This window comes from Helianthus annuus, chromosome 3 (assembly GCF_002127325.2).
Source record: "Helianthus annuus cultivar XRQ/B chromosome 3, HanXRQr2.0-SUNRISE, whole genome shotgun sequence".
In the NCBI taxonomy this organism is placed as follows: Eukaryota; Viridiplantae; Streptophyta; class Magnoliopsida; order Asterales; family Asteraceae; genus Helianthus; species Helianthus annuus.
In genome coordinates, this window is record NC_035435.2 from 53,238,369 (window position 1) to 53,261,899 (window position 23,531).

At 38.9% G+C, this 23,531-nt stretch overlaps 1 non-coding gene across 1 annotated transcript; it reads left to right on the forward strand.

Annotated features, from left to right (window-relative positions):
• Positions 1–23,121: 23,121 nt before the first annotated feature.
• LOC118490827 lies at positions 23,122–23,228 on the forward strand. The gene has a single exon (XR_004890052.1). It is a non-coding gene; the product is annotated as a small nucleolar RNA R71 (small nucleolar RNA).
• Positions 23,229–23,531: the final 303 nt, after the last annotated feature.

Sequence of the window (23,531 nt, forward strand, 5' to 3'; positions counted from 1 at the left end):
CATCAATTCTTATGAATCCCTAATGCCAACCATATGAACAAGCTTGAACAACCATTTATCACAACACATAAAAATCATATCTAAGCTCTAAGGCCTAACCATGTTATCCGAGTTCAACAACATCCCAGCCGGTTAATATGATGATTGATTCTAATTCTAAATCATGAAATCAAATCGTATGAAGCATCAGGTTTGCATGTAAGCCTATTATCAAGAACTATATATATAAATCAGAGCATCACACAAGATCAACATATAGCATTTTCAAACATCAAACATACAATCAAGTTAAACAAACACTGACCGGTCAAAAGTAGAGGAGGATGATCGGATTGTTCGGCTGCCCTTGGTTCGGTTCCGGTTGCGAGAGAAAGGGATGGTGTGTGTTTTCTAAATTGCCAAGATGTGAAAAATTAAACCCTAAGGGATGTGTGCATGTATATACGCATAGCATGGACATGGGCCGCCTTGTGATCACGGGTCCAACACATGGACCGAGTGGGTTTGTGTTCGGTTGGGCATTCGGTTCGAGTAGTAACATACACATTCTTAAGAAATTATATAACATTCGATCACACAACTTAATCACATAATTCACATTAGTTCAATGGTTACACGTAATGTACGAGACGGTAAAGTACGAGTTGTCACAGAGACGAAGTGTGTATAGATTGCTAGAGACTTCATAACACTATGTGACAATATTTAATTAAAATCAAATTTCATTGCAAGTGCTAAATTGTCATACAATATTCAAAACAAAATACAACATTGATTCAACAAATAACATAACATTAAAAGATAAATAGATTAAAGGTGTGTATCTAGTCCACCCTAAACTTGTTTCATCATTCATCCATACTTCAATAATCAACCTGCAACATGTATTAAAATAGAGTTTCAATGCAAAAGCATGAGCGAGTATACAAGTTTGTTTACATAGCATAATAGAATAAAAAGGCTCAAATCCAACATGATTCATAATATGTGAATTACTAGTATGCAATTTTGGCGTACACTATGATCAAACCCAAGAATCCAACGCATAAAATAGCCTAATCCCAATTGATAGCGGGATGGTAAATGTTTAACTTAACAATACCCCAAGTTTAACGGGCGGTGCGTAAATCCTATAGCGCTATAATTGTTAAGGTGGGCTAGCAAAGTTAATGAGCATATACGTTCCAAATCGTTCAAATAGAGCATACAAGAATCATAAGTAAAGCACATTAGTTTCATGTTTGTACAAGGATTGAGTATGTTTAGTTTAGTTTAAAGATGTTTGCATAGTTATACATGTTGCATCCCAAAGTGTAAAGGGGAAAAAGGGATCGAGTATACTCACGGTGGTTGCAAGCTTTCCCACTTGAAATCCCGCGAGCGAGTTTGGTGGATGGATTAAGTTGGAGCACCTAGTCCTTCTACACAAGGAAACGTAGGTGTGTGAGTTTGGCTTACAACGGAAGATTATAAATTTGGAGTTTAACATAACATAAAGTATGATATCAAAATAATCATCTTTAACTTACACTCTTATATGACACTACGTAACCACTAGGGTTATATTGTATTTCATGGGTAGTATGCCCATTAGAATCATACTTGGAGTGTTAAGTCTTAGATGGTATTCTACTACCTTAACATATAAACACAAGTTTAATATTAAAGGTTCGAATGAGTACATATATATATATTTAAGTTAAGTATTACATATTATTAAGTTCAATAATTCAAGTAGGAGGTAGAAGATTAAGATCTTCGTTTAGGCACCTCGAGTTATTCATGAATGTCATGTATGGGGTAGGAAGAACATGCTTCCATTTAGGGACCCCTTGAATGTTCACCACTTCACTTGATGTAAAGACAACCAAGGAGGGTCACGAACTAGGGTTAATACAAGTATGTAAATAATCTAAACTAAAAGAAATCATCAAATCATGTGAGGATTTTATGTTGGAACAACCCAAGTTGTTCCACAATCACTCATTCATCAAAGTCTAAGTTTGACATGACTTGTGAGTTAAATATAACAAAACAAAAAGTTTATGAGGTTTTATCCTCTGATTTAAGTGTCTCAACCATGTTTTTAAGCTTAACCAACCATAAGAGGGGTTGTAAGCATTAGGACATTGGTGTGAGATGTGTTAGACACAAGTTGGATGAAGTTTAAACAAGTATGTAACAAAACAGAAAGTTTTTGGTCAATTTCAGAGCAATTCCAGGTCTGATTTCTCCAAGGAGAAGTCAAGGAATCAAACTCCATGATTAACCAAGCAAGTAGGAAGAAGAATCAAGTAATTTCGTTAAGAAATGAGCAAGTTATACCAAGTTTAGTGCAAGAGTATGAATCTGTCCGAAAATGCAGATTCTTGCTGGAACTTGAGAGTGTTTAGGAGAGGTTTGAGTGTGTTGAAAGTGTCCAAGTGCTTGGAGGACCTTGGGTACTTATAGGAGAGTGATTAGGGTTGATTTGGGGGGTTAACTAGTGCTAAAACTCAGTTTAAACCAAGAAATCCCGCCCAAAAACGAAGCTGGTCGCGACTATCCAACTATTCTGCAGACCTAAGACCCATGCGGGCCGCGTAAGAGGACAAGGTAAGTCCACGCGGGCCGCGAGCCTCCAAGTTTTCGGATAAAAGTTTCATTTTTTACAATTTGGCCCCTGAAGTTGTGTATTTGATGCGTTTAAGGTATTTTAAGGGCCATATTTGCCATAAAGGCATAGTTTAAGATGTGATTAGGTATGAGGAGTATAAATCAAGTATCATCAAGCGTATAAGTATCAAATCAAGTGTCGTTCTTGTTCAAAATACGTTCAATGCATAAGTTTAGTTTAATTACAAGTTTCGCACATAATTTCCAAGAATAACGATTAAACATCGATTGATTCACGAAGTCGAACATACGAGCATACATAGAATGTGTATAACATAAACGTAACAAAATACAAGCTTCATTAATGATCCTCTCGGTTTGACAATGATTACAAAGAAGGGAACGATTACAAGAATACAAAGTTTTCAAAAATAGAAATACGAACAAAACTTTCTATAAATGGAAAGTACAAAAGAGCCGGGCGTTACAGTCTCCCCTCCTTTAGGAAATTTCGTCCTGAAATTTAGGAAGACGTAGGTAAAAGATGAGGATACTTTGATTTCATATCCTTTTTGAGTTCCCAAGTAAATTTGGCGCCATGTTTTCCTTCCCATCCAACCTTGACGATGGGAATTTTACTGCGCCTTAATAACTTGACTTGCTGGTCCACGATTTCTACAGGTTTTTCCACGAAGTGCATAGTTTCGTTGATTTGAAGATCTTCGAGAGGAACTTGAAGTCCTTCATCAGCGAGACATTTCTTTAGGTTCGAGACGTGGAACGTTGGATGAACATTGCTGAGCTCTTGAGGTAAATCGAGTCGAGTATCTTGAAAGGACCAACATAGCGGGGGGCAAGTTTTCCCTTTTTACCAAAACGAACCACTCCCTTCCAAGGAGACACCTTGAGAAGGACATGGTCTCCAACGTTGAATTCCATAGGTTTGCGTCCTTTGTCAGCATAGCTCTTTTGACGACTTCGAGCCTTGAGTAGATTGTCAAGGATTTGAAGAATCTTATCCGTTGCTTCTTGTATGATCTCAGGGCCAGTAAAATGTTTGTCACCAATATCGTGCCAGCTTAAAGGGGATCGGCATTTGCGACCATACAATGCCTCGAAAGGAGCCATTTGAATACTGGAGTGATAGCTATTGTTGTACGAGAACTCGATCAAAGGTAAATGCACATCCCAACTACCACCAAAGTCGATGACACAAGAACGGAGCATATCCTCTAGGGTTTGGATAGTAGGTTCAGTCTGTCCATCTGTTTGAGGATGAAAAGCCGTACTAAGATTCAAATGAGTACCCATAGCGGACTGAAAAGTTTGCCAGAGACGCGAAGTGAATCGACCATCACGATCAGAAATGATGTCGATAGGGACACCATGATGGCGTATGACTTCATTGGTATAGATACGAGCAAGTCGTTCAACCTTGAAATCCTCGCAAATGGGAATGAATTGTGCGGACTTAGTTAAACGATCAATGACTACCCAAATGCTATCGTAACCAGAAGGTGTACGTGGGAGTTTAGTTATAAAGTCCATCGCAATGCTATCCCATTTCCAAACGGGAATTTCGGGTTGTTCGAGTAGGCCAGACGGTCGTTGATGCTCGGCTTTGACTTTCGAACAGGTGAGACACTTGGAAACGTACATAGCAATGTCTTTCTTCATACCGGGCCACCAATAGGATGTACGTAGATTATGGTACATCTTGTCAGCGCCAGGATGAATTGAGTACTTAGATTTGTGTGCTTCGTTCATGATAAGGTCACGAAGATTGTCACGATCTGGTATCCAAACGCGATCGCAGCAATAGAGGAGACCATCAGGTTTTGAAACGAGTTGACTTTCAGATGCTCCACGTATTTCTACAGCCATGGAACCTTCATTGATAGATGAGTACTGCGCTTCACGAATGCAATTGTGAAGATCGCTCGAGATATGAAAACAACGAATGACATCTACATGAGCCTTACGACTAAGTGCATCGGCCACGACATTCGCCTTACCAGGGTGGTAGCGAATCTCGCAGTCGTAGTCGTTGAGCAACTCCACCCAACGTCGCTGTCGCATATTGAGTTCTTTTTGGTCAAAGATGTGTTGTAGGCTCTTATGGTCAGTGAAAACCACACACTTAGTACCATATAGGTAGTGTCGCCAAATCTTTAACGCAAAAACAACTGCGCCAAGCTCGAGGTCGTGGGTAGTATAATTTTCCTCATGTATTTTGAGTTGGCGAGAGGCGCAAGCGATGACTTTGTCTCGTTGCATGAGCACACAACCGAGACCACGATTCGATGCATCACAATACACCACGAAATCATCATTCCCATCAGGGAGTGCGAGGATAGGAGCGTTGCAAAGTAAGTCCTTGAGAGTTTGAAAAGATTCCTCTTGCTCAGGACCCCAAGCAAAAGGTTTCTCTTTTTGAGTCAACGAGGTGAGAGGAACGGCGATCTTTGAAAAGTTCGAGATGAATCGACGGTAATAACCCGCCAATCCTAAGAAAGAACGGATTTCAGAAGGAGACTTAGGCGCGGTCCAATTCTTCACGGCTTCGATTTTTGAAGGGTCGACATGGATTCCTTTTTCACTAACAACGTGCCCATGGAACTGAACTTCTTTGATCCAAAACTCGCATTTAGAAAACTTAGCATATAAACGTTCAACACGCAAAAGTTCAAGTATAAGGCGGAGATGACGCTCATGATCGGCTCGAGATTTAGAATAAATGAGAATATCATCAATGAAGACGATCACAAAGCGATCCAAGTAAGGCTTACAAATACGATTCATGAGATCCATGAACACAGCGGGTGCGTTGGTCAAGCCAAAAGGCATAACCACGAACTCGTAATGTCCATAGCGTGTGCAAAAAGCAGTTTTGGGAACGTCCTCTTCGAGGACTCGAAGTTGGTGATAACCAGAACGAAGATCGATTTTGAAGAAACAGGTAACGCCTTGAAGTTGATCAAAGAGGTCGTCGATACGCGGAAGAGGATAACGATTCTTAATGGTGAGTTTGTTGAGCTCACGACAGTCGATACACATGCGGAAAGAACCATCTTTCTTTTTAACGAAAAGCACAGGAGCACCCCAAAGAGAGGTACTTGGACGAATGAAACCCTTATCGAGGAGTTCTTGAAGCTGAGAAGACAATTCTTGCATCTCGGAAGGTGCAAGACGATAAGGAGCGTTGGCAACAGGAGTCGCACCAGGTACGAGGTCAATACGAAAATCAACAGATCGAGGAGGAGGAGGACCGGGTAGATCTTCAGGAAAGACGTCAGGGAAGTCGCGCACCACTGGAACATCACTTAAACTTTTTCCCTTGCCCTTTTCTTCCACAACGTGGGCTAAAAAGGAAAAGTACTGTTTGCGTAAGTACTTGTTCGCTTGTGTGCAGGACATCAACTTTAGTCCCTTTGAAGGTCGGTCTCCATAAACGTGCAAAATGTCTCCGGATGGAAGAGGTAAGCGAACGAATTTCTCGTGACAAGCGATTTTAGCATGATTCTTTTGAAGCCAATCCATGCCTATGATGACGTCGAAACTACCCAATTGCATGGGTATAAGATCGATAGAGAAAGCGTGCTCGTTAAGAGTAAGACGACAATCGAGGAGAATGGAATCGACTAAGATAGACTTGCCATTGGCGACTTCAACGGAAAATGACTTAGGTAGCTTAGAGCGTGTGCAATTTAACAATGATTCGAATTCTAAGGACACAAAGCTTTTGTCCGCACCAGTATCAAATAGTATCGAAGCATAAAGATGGTTAACAAGAAACGTACCGTTAACGACATCATTGTCGTTGCGCGCTTGATTCGCGTTCAGGTTGAAGGCGCGTCCACGAGGAGGTTGTTGCTGCTCTTGATTCCATTGTGGGCATTGAGGACGAAGATGATTAGCATCCCCACATTTGAAACAAGCTCTAGCGGGTCTTGCTTTTGAGGAGCAGGTAGGGCTTGCTGAGCTGGTGGTGCTTGTTGTGGTTGGTAGCGACAAAAGTTGATAGTATGTCCATAACGGTTGCAATTGTCACAACGACGGCACCTAGCATTTGCTGGATGATGGTAGTTACAAGTGGCACACTTGGGGTGAATCCCAGTGTACGACTTTTGGGTGTTATCAGGAGCAACAGGGTTCGGGTTAACAGGCGGCACAATCGCGTTACAAACGGGGTTGGATTGCTTTCGCTTCTTTCCCCTATTGTTATTCGATTGTTGGGTGATTTGATGGGCTGGCTTCAAAGGAACGGGGTTTGCGGCTTGCTTATCGCGAACACGGTTGTTGTTCAAGGACGCGGCCAAACGGTAAATGGCTTCGATGCTATCGAGTTTGGCTGCTTCGATCGTATCACGCATGTTAGGGGGTAAACCATTGATATACTTGCTTTTCTTGCGATCAGGGGTCGAGACAAGGTGAGGGACAATGAAACAGAGTTGTTTGAAACGGGTGGTGTAGGCTAGGTTGTCGTCACCAATTTGCTTTAATACCCAAAATTCTTCCTCCAACTTTCGTTGTTCATGCGGAGGACAAAACTCATCCATCATCAGGGCCTTAGTCTCTTCCCATGTCAATGCATATGCCAGCTCGTTCGAACGGATGTTTCTTTCATTCGTCCACCACTCGAGAGCTCGGGCTTGGAATACCCCAGTCGCGCTGCGCGTCTTGAGCTCTTCGGGGCACTCGCTATTGATGAATGTGACCTCTATGCTGTCAAACCACTCGAGCATGGCGGTCACCCCATCATTGCCAGTGAATGGCTTTGGATTGCACGATGAGAAGTGCTTGAAGTTGAACAAGAAGGGCTTGCGTGTTTCAACCTTAGAGTCGACGGAAGAGTGAGGAGTTTCAGAGGCTCGAATCTCGGAAATGACCTTTGGGACGACGCGAGCAAATTGATCAGCCATGAAAGCCATCATCTTCTTTGTGGAGCGAGACTTTGACTTCTTAGACGCGTTGGAGTGACGAGAAGACATCTAAGATTCAAAAGAACGAATAGGTGAGACTTGGTCATAATGTTTGTTTAAGAAAACGAAATTGATCACATAGCATAAAGGTTCACATAGCATAAAGGTTCACATAGCATAAAAGGTTCAACTTGATTTTCATAGCATAAAAGGTTCAATTTGATTTACATAGCATAAAAGTTTAAACGTTTCATATAGCATAGTCATGAATTCCACATAGCATAACATGAATAAACGAAAGCATTGTAAATTTAGTTTGTTCACAAGGGATTATTATTGTTTGTGATTGCGATAACGTGCGAAATGATTAAAACGACATTTGGAAATGAATGAACGTTCAAGTATAAAAATCACATATAAATTGAGATACATAAAAGAGAGGCTCAATAAAACATTGGATTGTTTCGGGTAGAGAAATGTCGACTATTCCAAAGTGGGTCGAAAGTTCTTTCGAATTAGAGATATTGTGCTTTGGCCTATAAGTAAGATACTCTCGTCGAGAAGCGATTAACGGTATCTTACCCTTCCGGTTACTACACATCTCTAAATGATTGAAACATTCGGGATTTTGGCGAGAATAAAAATCGAGGAGTGGGACTTAATCGACGAGATGCGGGTTTCACCCCTAACTTGACGATTTCGTACCCTAAATGTGGTTGGTACTCGTCGGCCAAAATAAAATTTTGACACCTTGACGAGGGTCCACTAGAGTTGAAATGGAAATTACCATTAAGTTGTGGATGTCACTCCTAGCTTAATGGTGAAATTTCGTGCAAAAATAGATTAAAGGTAGAATGAGAGTCGTTTACCAAATTGTGGGTTTCATGCCTATTTTGGTAAATTCTTCTCGTTGGTGTTACAAGAGCATAAAAATAGCATAAGTGTATTCGTGTTAGCCTTAGGAAAGGCACATAAATGTAATCAACAAGAAGTATAGCTAGGAAGCATGCATGGTAGAGTACAAAAGTTTTAAACAACAAATAAGAGGCAAAATTCCTAGAACTATAGATTAGGGCAAAAGCATGGCAGTTTTCCTAATTCCCTATAGTTATGGCTCTGATACCAATCTGTCACATCCCAACCGATGGCGGAAACATCGGGATGAGACGAAGTGTGTATAGATTGCTAGAGACTTCATAACACTATGTGACAATATTTAATTAAAATCAAATTTCATTGCAAGTGCTAAATTGTCATACAATATTCAAAACAAAATACAACATTGTTTCAACAAATAACATAACATTAAAAGATAAATAGATTAAAGATGTGTATCTAGTCCACCCTAAACTTGTTTCATCATTCATCCATACTTCATTAATCAACCTGCAACATGTATTAAAATAGAGTTTCAATGCAAAAGCATGAGCGAGTATACAAGTTTGTTTACATACCATAATAGAATAAAAAGGCTCAAATCCAACATGATTCATAATATGTGAATTACTAGTATGCAATTTTGGCGTACATTATGATCAAACCCAAGAATCCAACGCATAAAATAGCCTAATCCCAATTGATAGCGGTATGGTAAATGTTTAACTTAACAATACCCCAAGTTTAACGGGCGGTGCGTAAATCCTATAGCGCTATAATTGTTAAGGTGGGCTAGCAAAGTTAATGAGCATATACGTTCCAAATCGTTCAAATAGAGCATATAAGAATCATAAGTAAAGCACATTAGTTTCATGTTTGTACAAGGATTGAGTATGTTTAGTTTAGTTTAAAGATGTTTGCATAGTTATACATGTTGCATCCCAAAGTGTAAAGGGGAAAAAGGGATCGAGTATACTCACGGTTGTTGCAAGCTTTCCCACTTGAAATCTCGCGAGCGAGTTTGGTGGATGGATTAAGTTGGAGCACCTAGTCCTTCTACACAAGGAAACGTAGGTGTGTGAGTTTGGCGTACAACGGAAGATTATAAATTTGGAGTTTAACATAACATAAAGTATGATATCAAAATAATCATCTTTAACTTACACTCTTATATGACACTACGTAACCACTAGGGTTATATTGTATTTCATGGGTAGTATGCCCATTAGAATCATACTTGGAGTGTTAAGTCTTAGATGGTATTCTACTACCTTAACATATAAACACAAGTTTAATATTAAAGGTTCGAATGAGTACATATATATATTTAAGTTAAGTATTACATATTATTAAGTTCAATAATTCAAGTAGGAGGTAGAAGATTAAGATCTTCGTTTAGGCACCTCGAGTTATTCATGAATGTCATGTATGGGGTAGGAAGAACATGCTTCCATTTAGGGACCCCTTGAATGTTCACCACTTCACTTGATGTAAAGACAACCAAGGAGGGTCACGAACTAGGGTTAATACAAGTATGTAAATAATCTAAACTAAAAGAAATCATCAAATCATGTGAGGATTTTATGTTGGAACAACCCAAGTTGTTCCACAATCACTCATTCATCAAAGTCTAAGCTTGACATGACTTGTGGGTTAAATATCCTAACAAAACAGAAAGTTTATGAGGTTTAATCCTCTGATTTAAGTGTCTCAACCATGTTTTTAAGCTTAACCAACCATAAGAGGGGTTGTAAGCATTAGGACATTGGTGTGAGATGTGTTAGACACAAGTTGGATGAAGTTTAAACAAGTATGTAACAAAACAGAAAGTTTTTGGTCAATTTCAGAGCAATTCCAGGTCTGATTTCTCCAAGGAGAAGTCAAGGAATCAAACTCCATGATTAACCAAGCAAGTAGGAAGAAGAATCAAGTAATTTCGTTAAGAAATGAGCAAGTTATACCAAGTTTAGTGCAAGAGTATGAATCTGTCCGAAAATGCAGATTCTTGCTGGAACTTGAGAGTGTTTAGGAGAGGTTTGAGTGTGTTGAAAGTGTCCAAGTGCTTGGAGGACCTTGGGTACTTATAGGAGAGTGACTAGGGTTGATTTGGGGGGGTTAACTAGTGCTAAAACTCGGTTTAAACCAAGAAATCCCGCCCAAAAACGAAGCTGGTCGCGACTGTCCAACTATTCTGCAGACCTGAGACCCATGCGGGCCGCGTAAGATGACAAGGTAAGTCCACGCGGGCCGGGAGCCTCCAAGTTTCCGGATAATAGTTTCATTTTTTACAATTTGGCCCCTTAAGTTGTGTGTTTGATGCGTTTAAGGTATTTTAAGGGCCATATTTGCCATAAAGGCATAGTTTAAGAAGTGATTAGGTATGAGGAGTATAAATCAAGTATCATCAAGCTTATAAGTATCAAATCAAGTGTCGTTCTCGTTCAAAATACGTTCAATGCATAAGTCTAGTTTAATTACAAGTTTCGCACATAGTTTCCAAGAATAACGATTAAACATCGATTGATTCACGAAGTCGAACATACGAGCATACATAGAATGTGTATAACATAAATGTAACAGAATACAAGCTTTATTAATGATCCAAGTCTCGGTTTGACAATGATTACAAAGAAGGGAACAATTACAAGAATACAAAGTTTTCAAAAATAGAAATACGAACAAAACTTTCTATAAATGGAAAGTACAAAAGAGCAGGGCGTTACGGACAAGATGAATCACTTGGATCCGACTCACCAATAGTGTAACCTTTGATTATTTCCACACTTTTTCACTTTTTAAGAGATTATCTTAGTTATTGTTGTAGGGCCCTCTTTTGAAGGTGACGTTACCCTCAACCCAATCGTTTGAGTCAGCAAGGATACAATCCTAAAGGGTCGGATTATTGAAAGATAACTAAATTAAGTTATTAATGCATATTGTGGTAGGCCCCTCTTTTGAAGGTGATGTTACCCTCGGCTAAGTAGTCTGAGTCAGCAGGGATACAGTCCTAAGTAGCTGGGTTAAAGTTTTAATAGTAGTTTACATATGAGGGGATCAAAGAGTTTGGGCCCCCGCCATCCAATACCATTGGGTATTGAAGGAGGCCCTACTAAATTTGACCTAGGCCCTTGCAGGATCTATACACTGAACAATGGCAAGACTCTTACCAAACCATTCCCTTAACCCCCGACCAGGGAGCCAACATATCTCCATATAGACCGTGGAGATATGAATGGCGAAAATATTTTATTTTATATAGACAGTAAAATAATGCCAAGACACCACGGAAAAATGATAAGGAAGAATCACCTTCAACATATAAAACTAGATATTAAAGTCATTAATACATAACCAAATAAAAAGTGCGAAAAGATTAAAAATAAAAATTATTACACTAAATGCTTGTCTTCACCAAGTGATGTAAGAGACTTAGGCAAACATGGCCTTTGATTGTCAAGAACTCTTACGATCAATCTTGGATCCCGAGACTACTCACACACTCTATGATCGATGATGGATGATGGTGGTGGATGATGGTTGTGGTAGTGGTGGAGTGTGGGTGAAGTGTGAGAGAGGTGGTGTGCCAAGGGATAGATTGCAAATAAGCCAAGCACCCCTATTTATAGCCTGAACAGCAGCTCGGGCACGACCCCGTGTCCATCCTCCTTTTCTTTCTTCATTAATTGCAGTTTGTCTGCATTAGTTGACCACGCCCCCGTGTCCGTTGGGCACGACCCCGTGTGCAGAAGCGTATCTGTACTATCAAGATTTCCTCAGATTCTGTGAATCTTAGAGTTGACCACGGCCCCGTGTCCGCTGGGCACGCCCCCGTGGTGGGTGATAGAAGCTTCTACAACTTTGTCTTTTCTGCTGACACTTGGGCACGCCCCGTGCTCATTGAGCACGGGGCGTGTTCAGCCTTCTATTTTCTTGTTTTTGCTTGGGAAGATGCTGTCGAGGGGTCGGGCATGCCACGTTTGTCCCTTTTCTTGTATTTATGTTAGATTTAGCTGTCTTTTTGCTTCTTTTGTTAATTTGAGCTCATTTAATCCTGAAAATACAAAAGGAAGACAAAAGCACACTTTTTCCAACATTAGTACTAAAAAGAGTTAGTTTTATGCCATAATTGATGTAATTTATATGTTGCATTTTGTACACATCAAATACCCCCACACTTGAATCTTTGCTTGTCCTCAAGCAAAACTCTTTATAATGTGGCTTTCCACTCCCAAATGGAATGGGTAGAAGAGAAGGTTTTTGGGCTTGTCATAGAGTGTCGGGATTCCAAGATTTTTATTAGGCTTTATTTTTATTATATTTACAATCCTATTTGTCATGATTTATTTAAAACATTTCATAAGATAAATTACTTATTAGGGCATAACATGCCTCTTTAAAATTCCATCTATATACAAGTTCACATACCTCACGGGAGATCACTCAACACTAGGCCAAAAATGTATGTTTGTGAAACACTCGAGAGTGGCATGGAACTTACTCCTAGCATAAGCTTGCCAAGCAATCCATCCTCCTCCTTTTTAACTATATACCTTTGTAAATATCAAGAGGGCTTTTGGGGTGAAGGGTTAGGCTTGGGTTAAAGGTAGGTGGTTGGGTTAGTGGTTAGTAGAAAAAGGGCAAAAGGCGTAAAAAGCATCGGTTTCCGTAAGACTTTTTATTTTTCATAACTTTTTATTTTGATGAAGCATTTCTTTCAAACAAATTTGTTTTTGATAAACTTGTTTGTTTATTTCTTTTTTGGCTTCATCATTTTTTTTAATAAGGAAGTCATAAGAAAAACCGAGCTTTGTTACTAAAATAAAGGGTTTAAAATGAAAAAGGTTTTGGTGGGTAAAAGGGTGTTTGTTTTGGGTTAAGAAATGAAAAGGTTTAGGCTCAAAGGGGTTAACTAGGGGGATTTTGGGTAGGTGGTAAAAAAAAAAAAGAAAAATAATGGTGTAGAAATAAAAAGGGTTAGTCCTAATGCCTCCATCATTTACTTACTTGGGTTTAAGTTGGTAAGGACCGGGAATGTATCGTCATGGCAAGTTCTAGAGTTGTAAGAAACCAAGCGGCTATTCACACAAGAAACGAAAAATGAGCATTTAGTTTAAAGATATGGATTTGTATGCTCAATAAAGGCTGAAAACTCACTTTTGTGTGAATGAGTTTTTATGTGATCAAGTATATATAATCAAATTTTAACTAGGTTTGTCATGCTGTTTCATAATTTTCTTATGTTGGTTCTTTTTATCACGACGCCATCGGTTGTAAATTTGTAAAAATATCACCTTTTTAAAACTTGTAATTCTCAACTTAACTCAAGACAAGAAAAAAAAATGAAAAATTTTCGAAAAAAATTTGGGGTGATTAGCGGTTCCAATAGAGTTTTGTGTAAGGCTTGTGATTAGAACTTGCAAAAATTCAAGGTTTAGCATCCCCCCCACACTTAAATTACACATTGTCCTCAATGTGTCCCAAAAAATAAGTTTTTTAGGTTGATTGAATGTGTAAAAAGGGGAAAAAGCAAAAATTAATGTTACTGGGCGTCTGGACACGACCCCGTGGTGTCCGGGCACGGCCCCGTGTTCAGATCGCCAGTAACAGAAATTGGTAAAAAGAAACAGAAGCCTGGGCACGGGGGCGTGTTCAGCGAGCACGCCCCGTGTCCAGTTACCTGAACTGGGCATTTCCTGCAGATTGTGCAGCACGGGGCCGTGTTGGGTGGGCACGACCCGTGCTGAACTTGCTGTAATGAAGAAAAATTTTCGGGCGGTTCCGTTTTTGTGCGTGGGGTGCTGGTTCAAGTTTCCCTTAGTATCCTTCACCATCTTGAGTGTGTTTTATTCCTGAAAATTAAAACTAAACTAGAAAACATAAAAATTAATCTAAGCTAAACTAAGGATAGTTCCGCGAAATGCCTCCGTGGTGCGCCACGTTAATAAGGGTCCTTGGCTAGACCCAAAGCCAGTCATATGCAACTCAAGCGGGATGTGTTGCATCCCATGTTGCACCGTCGGAGAGCATCATCCAAACTTGAGTCTATGACCTTCATGTAATTGATCGGATCGTCGTCTTCTATTCTCTTTCCAACTCCAAACTTCATTTCCTTGTTTCCAATCCTCAATGTTAGTGTTCCACCATTCATGTCTACTACTGCGTGGGCCGTAGCTAGGAAGGGTCTTCCTAAGATGAGTGGTACTTCGGTATCTTCCTCCATATCTAGTATGATAAAGTCGGCTGGGAAAATGAATTCGCCTACCTTGACTAATAGATTTTCAGCGATACTTTGTGGAAATTTTACAGACCTATCGGCGAGTTGTATGCTCATTTTTGTAGGGCTTGTTTTTCCTAGGCCAAGTCGGTTGAACATTGATACAGGCATGAGGTTTATACTAGCCCCGAGATCGGCTAGTGCATTACGAATGGGGGATTCCCTAATCGAACAAGGAATTGTGAAGCTTCCAGGATCGATCTTCTTTTGCAGGAGTTTGTTGAGTAGCAAGGCGGAGCATTCTTCACTTAAATTAACTAATTGCAATGATTCAATTTTCCTTTTATTAGTGAGGAAGTCCCTCAAAAATTTTGAATATTTAGGCATTTGGGTTAGGACTTCAATAAATGGAATATTAACATGCAATTGTTTTAGTAACTTCGAACTTTGTGAATTGCTCATCGGTCTTTTGACGGACTAGCCGACCGGGGTATGGAATCGGAGGATTCTTGGTCGGCTCTTGATTTTGTGTAGGAGCCGTCTCTTGTTGGAGTGTTGGCCAAGTTGTGGGCTGGCTAGACCGGCTCGTTTCAGTTGAAGGCAATAGGGCTTCTTCGGGGCCCACGGTACGGTTTCTCAATGTGATGAGATGTACTTGTGCCTTTCGGTTGGTTTCGGTATTACTTGGTAACGCGCCTTATGGTCTCTCGGAGAAATTTTGAGCTATTTGATTTAATTGTTTTTCAATGTTTTGAATACTAGCTTGTTGATTTCTAAAATTCGATTCCAATTGTTGAAATCGATCCGAGTTTTTCTTTTCGGTGTCGGAGATGAGGCGAGATACAGTATCTTCAAGCCTCTCTCGTCCCCCTTGTTGTTGAGAGAAATTTTGTGACTCGTTTCTTGGTTGCTGAAAGTTTGTTCGTTGGTTTAAATTTTGTTGGTTACTGTAGGATCGTGTGTCGACCCGAACGAGTCGTTCAGAGGAAATTCTATCAAATACAGATGCGGAAAATAAGTATTTCACTTAGGAACAGCTAGCAAATCACTTTAAACTTCTACTTGTATTTATTTCTGACAGTGTACATTCAAATCTTGATCCGGCAGCACTTCGGTACGAGTTACAAGACCATTACAAATGATTCGCTTGAAAGACTATATATAGTTGCTGAGGTTTCGCTTGAATGTACATGACATTCAAGCGGAACCTTCAACTGACATTCAAGCGGAAATAATATGACATTCAAGCGGAACCTATCCTATGACCTTATAAGCGAAACTATCTCATAAAATACATATACTCTCCTGTTTCCTCGTAAAACGTGCCCTGATCTAACAATCAAAGACTAAGACTCGATATAAGACGAAGTCAACAGATGTAGTGCACCAACAGACTCCCCCTCAGGTGTTGACGGAGTCGTCCATCGAGTCACGACAGTGCTGTGTCTTCACATCTTCAGTCTTGATCAGTCTCTGGGCTTCTCTCTTTCTACCTTCATTTCTCTCTCTTTTATCACCAACAGACTCCCTCACTTTGATGTTGACATCTTTTGAGATTCTCAGCTCCAACATTCACTCCCCCTCAAATAATGACTTTTCTTGAACAAAACTCTACCACATACATAAGATTTATGACAAACATTTATGCATATAAACACCACTTAAAACTTATCACTAATCAATTAATCACTCAGATACTGATGAACCACTTGAGATTTGTAACATTTTTTATCAAAACAGACACAATCTCCCAAACCAACTGTTCATCATGTTCAGCACTTAAAATTTTGAAAATCTGTTTTTCAATATCAGTTGTCGAAAATCTTTTTGACTTTTTTCAAAATTTATGCTAAAACACACTAAAAATCTGAAAGAAAGTAAATGCAGAAATGAACTATTTATCGACAATATTTTTGCGAGTTCGTGCAAGAGGATCATATCAGATTTATGAGACATATCACCAACACCGTTAGGCTTTAAACATTCTCAGATCTAAACAATTTACCTAGATTGTCAGTATATTGGTCCACTTTAAATTTCCACATAAATTTCAATCGATTCGAGATACGATATTAATGTTTTAGAAACTTAAACTTAATTGTGTATCACTCCACTCGAATATACTCCTGTATCCAGATCCCAATGTTCAGTCTTACATGTGAGTATACCACAGATGATATCTGTAAAGAGGTTATGTGCGAGGGCCGTGAGAGCTCAGGTCGATACTTCCGTATACGCAGAGAGATGACGGCTTCGACTTTTCGGTGTGTCCCCTTTAGAGGATCTTTTGATTTCAACAACAGCGGCTATCAATTTTATTGTTTCATCAGCTTGCTGAGGGCGATGCTATGTTTCAAGCATTTTGCGAAAAGCATTATCCGGGGACTAGGTCAGAACTTCCATTCAGCAGAAGTCCCGGGATAATACCCCAGATATCACTGAGTATAAAGACCTAGTATCTCAGAAAGAGGGACCTTTCAAACAAGATTTCGGGGGTTACCCATATATCCAAGAATAGTTACCCCACAAATCAAGTAAGTTTGAATTTAGGTTTATATCTCGTTTCAATTTACTAAATGTGCGAAAATCTACTGACACATCCGCAGTAAGATCGTTTATCACATTTTGACTTTCCAATTCTTTAGCATGTTGTGACAGTCTACTGATGTACTATCATTTCCTCTTTTCACAATAGAACTCATTTTAAATTTTATCATGTTTTTGAATTTTTCCAAATTTTCTAATGTTTTTGGATTTTCTAAAATTTCTTACTCCCCCTAAAATTCAAATACATCTAATGAAAATTGAAAACAAACTGTACAGAACATGACAACTGATATCAAAACACATCAAATCGCCATTCATTTGGCATAAACAATCAGAACTTCCCCTATCAAAAAACTATTTTCCCATTTAGATTTCAAAACACTTAAGTTTGTTTTAATCAAAATGGTTTTTCTGGAAAATAAGTTTGATTGATTTTACAACTTATAGGTTTATCAAACAAATGTTCAGGGATGTGGTTCATCATCTTGTCTCCCAACCAGATGTAGGAAAATACATGTACAAATCAATGTCCTTGATTTACCATATGCAATTAAATTGTCTATCCACTTGTAATTATAACCAACAAACATAAACAAACCTTTTTACCGTTTGAATGATTGACGTTACCGAATAAAACTTTAAGAAAGATGCCGATACCTGCTCCTCGCTTACAAACCTGGGAGCTCCGGCAATTCCTGAGACTTACTGTTCATAATATGTACCATCCCAGTCACAAACCAGAGATGGTTCAACCTTTTCTTTCTTTGTTTTCTTTTCATAAAATTCTTTAACCCCTTTGACTTTTCGATCAATCATCTTGCCAAAGATATGTTTTACCTTAGGGTTAAAGACCTTCTCAGCATCAAATTCCCGTTTATCATTATAAAATTGGTTAGAAATTTCAATTTTACCAATTTTCTTTTTATAATTCTCCGCCCGGAGTGATGGAAACTCGTCATCATTCACAATCGGAACTGATTGTTCATTTTTTAAAACAGCTTCACATTTTGAAACAATTTGTGGCTCAACTGATTTTATGGAATCAGTTTCATCGCCCGAAGATAGCTCCTCTGATGTCGACCTACCAGAATCATCGCTAGAGCTTTCACCAGCTTTCTTAACAACCCATTTCTGGTTATCAGATTTAGCACTCTTCTTGTAGAACTTGTTCGAACACTTACCAATTTCAAATTTAGAATTTTTAAACAATTTTTCTCTATCAATTGGTGGTTCAAACTCAACCACTTTCTTTTTGAGTTTATCAGATACTCCCTGTTTTGACTGTATTGCCTTAAAACAGCCTCTGGCAATATGTCCAACAGTGTTGCACCGAAAACAGGTTCTCGTATCTGTATTCTCCTCAGCCATCTTCTTCAATTCATCTTGCTTCTTTTCAAGAAATTCATTGTTTGACTCTCTCCAGAAACCTTTCTTTTCTTCTTCATCAGTTGATGTGCCTGAAACAAATGACATTTTGGATTTAAAATCACGAATATATTTTTCATTTTTCTGTTTTTCTGTAGGAGTAAAACCTAACCCTTTCTTTTTGAAATTACTGTTATGGTTTGATTTCTTTTGGAAATCTGAACCAGAACTGTAATTCTTTTTCTTGTTCAATCTTTGTTGTACTCTTGAGGTGTAAGGTCTTGGTTTTTCATTAAGACATAAGTCTTTTATTTCAGAAATATTAATTTCTGTGAGTTTGAAAACCTTGTTTCTCAATTCAGTTTTGACACCTCTTATTGGAAATTCCTCATCAGAATATAATTTTTCAGAATCGTGCAAAGTGTACGCAACTTTAAACAATCCATCATCCAAATTAGATTTTGATAACAAAAATTTACTATCATAAACTATTTTGCCCTGTTTTTCTGTTTGACATGGAATGCTTGACTCAGACTTTGACTCTGACACGAACTCCGACTTTGACTCCTCTATTTCATCGTTTTCTAACACATGATCCACGACTTTCTTCATCAATTGAGACTGTTGATCAGTGTCAGACGATGTAAACACAACATCAATACTATCTGGTAGATTGACTGATGACTCCGACTCCCACTGTAAGTTTGTTGCCTTTTTGACTCTTTCGTCGTTTGGATATCTTGGCAAATATCCATTTTCCAGCGGGGGTGGACACTTGTTATAACTGACACCTTGTTTCTTACCAGAATCTTTCTTGTCAGTCTTTTTCTTCGTGTCATTCGTCTTCTTTTCAGAAATCTTTTCATCAGCAATTTTTCCAGCTTCCTTCTCTTCAGTTATCTCATCATCTTCCCATGCCTTCATACTTTCAACTGTCGGATAAATCCTGTCAATGACATAAGAAGTACATGAGTAACTTTTTAACAAACGGTTAACTCTTTCAGTTTCAATTCTTTGCAACTCAAGCTTTTGTTCCAAAGCAGCACACTTCTCGATGTAATTATTCACAACTTTCTGTTTGATCATGAATGCTCCCTAAAGTGTCTTCATTGCTGTTGCGTGTTCTTCACTTGATTGATTGTATTGATTTATGGACTTGTTCAGAACATCATAAGATTCCTTTAACTGATTTATGTTATTAATCAGTTCACTGTTTTTTCTTCTTGAAAATCTCACAGTTTTCACACAATACAGGAATCTTTTTAGCATTAACTTCAGCATCAACTTTAAACTTTGGAACCTCTTTCCTCTTTTGCCTTCTGTTTACAGAAATATCTTCATCATCACTGCTGACTGGTGTTTTTACCTTTTTCTTCTTCTTTATCACTTTATCATCATCACTATCACTTTCAGCAAGCAACTTCATATCAGCTTTAAATTTTCTTGCCCAATACTCAGCATCATCATCACTATCATCTTCAATCTTTGCTGTGAAAGTAGTGTAAGCTCTAGTTTGATCAGGAATATAATCATCCCAAGTAAAATTTTCCCAGCTAAAACCCTCTGGTAACTTTTCATCTTCTTGATCAATCAAACAAGCTTTTGCATTATCTGGAATATATTTATCCCAGCTAAATGACTTCTTTTCATCTTGATTACCCACACATGCTTTCTTTCCAGAATCTTCAATTATTGGTCTTCCATGTGCAGTTTGTGCTTGATGTTGATGTTGTTGTGATGGTGATTGAGCAACCTGATGATATATGGCTTTTCTGTAGTAATCATTGTCGTTGTTGAAGGAATTCTGAGCTCCACTTGCTTGACGGTTAGTGCACTCCCTCTTGAAGTGTCCTTTTTCCCTGCATCGAAAACAAGTGACTTTAGATTTGTCAAAACCTAAAGTAGAAACATTAGCCTCACGAAGATCATCTCTCCCCGTAATCTGCTTAAATTTCTCAGCTCTCCGTAACACACTAGCTAAACACCACTTTATGTCCATTAGCTCCATCTCTTCAGCATCTATCTGGTCGTAGTCTTCCTTTGTTAGCATTGGATTCCCGATACGACCTGCAACAAAACAGCTATAAGATTCCAAAATCATTCCTAATAAAGACATTTGGTTTTTAGCAACTTCCTCAGAATAGTCTTGATCATTTTCAAGATTTAATACAATATTGCACTGAAGTTTCTTCCCATTTTTCGTTGCTGAAATATTTGGATCAAAAGATGGAAATGATGTAAAACTTGTTTTGCTGCTTGATCCTTTAGATGAGCTTTCAGACGATTTTTTTACACTGTAGGCAGTTTCAACTTTCGGAGATAGATTTGACGATTTCTCATTCACCCCTTCTTTATAGTATAACCAAATATCCTGTTCACCATCAAAATCTTTCATTCGAATAACTTTTCTTTGTTCCATTTCTTGAGCTTCAATCTTTTCAATGAACTTGCTTAGTGTCAAATTGCTAAAACCTTTCTTGTTTCTTAACATCATGAGATATGTACCCCAAGTTTCATATGGTAAAGCATCAGCAAGTTTTTCGATCAACTCTTCATTGTTTTTCTCAATACTCAATCTCTTCATTTTAGCAAGCAAATTGCAGTATCTTTCGATAATCTCTCTTGTACTTTCATTCTTTAACCCGCGAAACAGATCAAATTCTTTCTTTAGAAGCGATTTCTTGCTTTTGACCATTTCTTCACTACCACGAAACTTTGACCTTAAAGCTTTCCAAATCAAATATGAAGTTCCATTGTGTTGCAAAAGCACCATAATATCCTCTTTCACTGCCTGTTGAAGAAGACTTATCATCATCTTCTCATCTTTGTATTTCTTTCTAGCATCCGCACTTAGATCTTTTATCGGAACAGGCTCTTCATCATCATTCATCGGTCGAACATATTTTGTCTCGACACATTCCCAAGCATCTAAGTAATTAGCTTGTACCCAATTCTCAAAACGACCTTCCCAACCTTTAAATTCTTCCATGTTCATGAGTTTGGGTGGTTTTTGCATTGTACCCGTTTCATTCTCGAGCATTGTATTTTGTGCAAAAGTGATTGGTGTAACCGGAGTAGTGAATGCGTTAAAAAATTCCTCGTCCATTTTTCAGATTTTAATAATTCCACAACAGTCCTTAAAATTGGAACTATCAAAGCAGTTGTACAATGAAGCGAAACCATAAGGTACTAACAAGCGAAACTAATACGTTCAAATAAGCGGAATCACTTAATGTTCAAACAAGCGGAATCTTCGAAACGTTCACTGAAGCGGACCTGATGTTGTTCACTGAAGCGGACCTGAACAATGTTCAACGAAGCGGAACCTTCGAACTTTAAAGCGAAATCTCTGAACTTTAAAGAGGAACCTCCTGAAATTTGGAGCGGAACCACTGCTAAATGTATCAATAAGCGGAACTACCACATACACTCAAGCGGAACTATGAAATGACCGAATAAGCGGAACCTATTCGAAAGTTCATTTGGCCCATTTTTAATCTGAATTTTAACACCAAACTTTCCAGGGTTTGTCTATATACTGTTCCGCACAATCCGTGAGATTTTGAGCTGATTTTGACCGGTGAAAATGTCTGAACTGAAGAAAGAAGATGTAGAAGTAAGAAATCTTGACAAATTCCAGCTATTCTCTGCAGAACTCCTCCTCCTGAAGCTCTGATACCAATTGTAGGATCGTGTCTCGACCCGAACGAGTCGTTCAGAGGAAATTCTATCAAATACAGATGCGGAAAATAAGTATTTGACTTAGTTACAGCTAGCAAATCACTTTAAACTTCTACTTGTATTGATTTCTGACAGTGTACATTCACATCTCGATCCGGCAGCACTTCGGTACGAGTTACAAGACCATTACAAATGATTCGCTTGAAAGACTATATATAGTTGCTGAGGTTTCGCTTGAATGTACATGACATTCAAGCGGAACCTTCAACTGACATTCAAGCGGAAATAATATGACATTCAAGCGGAACCTATCCTATGACCTTATAAGCGAAACTATCTCATAAAATACATACAATCTCCTGTTTCCTCGTAAAACGTGCTCTGATCTAACAATCTAAGACTAAGACTCGATCTAAGACGAAGTCAACAGATGTAGTGCACCAACAGTTACTACTATTGCTGGGTTCTCTCCAACCAAGGTTAGGGTGGTTACGCCATCCTTAGTTGTAGGTACTCGTTGGAGGACCCGACGGCCTAGGTCTATTATCAATGTAGTCTACCATTTCTGTTTGATCATCTAATTCTTTCATACAACTCCAATTTTCATGTGGCCCACCACACCCCTCACAAGCCATAACCGAGATCGTTTTTGTCATTTATAACTTTTTGATTTTTGAAGAAAGGGCCTCGATTTAGGCTTGTAAAGAAGTGCTTTCGTCAACCTTATGGGCGCCTGGGGCAATAGATTTATTGCCTCAGGGAGTGTGCCACTGAAAATTGGTTTGAGCAATTTCCTCAATTTGATTATAAATTTCATTTGGGTGGCGATTACCTAAGATTCCCCCGGAGCTAGAGTCAAATGTTTGTCTTGTGTATGGCAACAATCCATTGTAGAAAGTGGATACTTGTTGCCAGACCGCAAGACCATGATGAGGGCACTTTCTCAGTAGCTCCTTGAACCTTTCCCAAGTTTCATATAAGGATTCCCTAACCTCTTGTGAGTATGTACTAATTTCAGTCATTAATTTAGCCGTTTTAGCAGGAGGGAAATACTTATATAGATACTTTTGGGCTAGTTCATCCCAGGTGTTTACCGAGCCAACTGGGAGGGCATTAAGCCAAGCCTTAGCTTGGTCTTTTAATGAAAATGGAAACATTCGAAGGCGGAGGGCGTCATTTGATGCTCCGTTGATCCAGAAGGTATCACATATTTCCAAAAAGTTGGTAATATGCAAATGGGGATCTTCATCCGCAAGCCCGTGAAAGGTCGCGGAATTTTGGAGCATTTGGATCAAATGCGGCCGAAGTTCGAAGTTATTGGCATCGACATT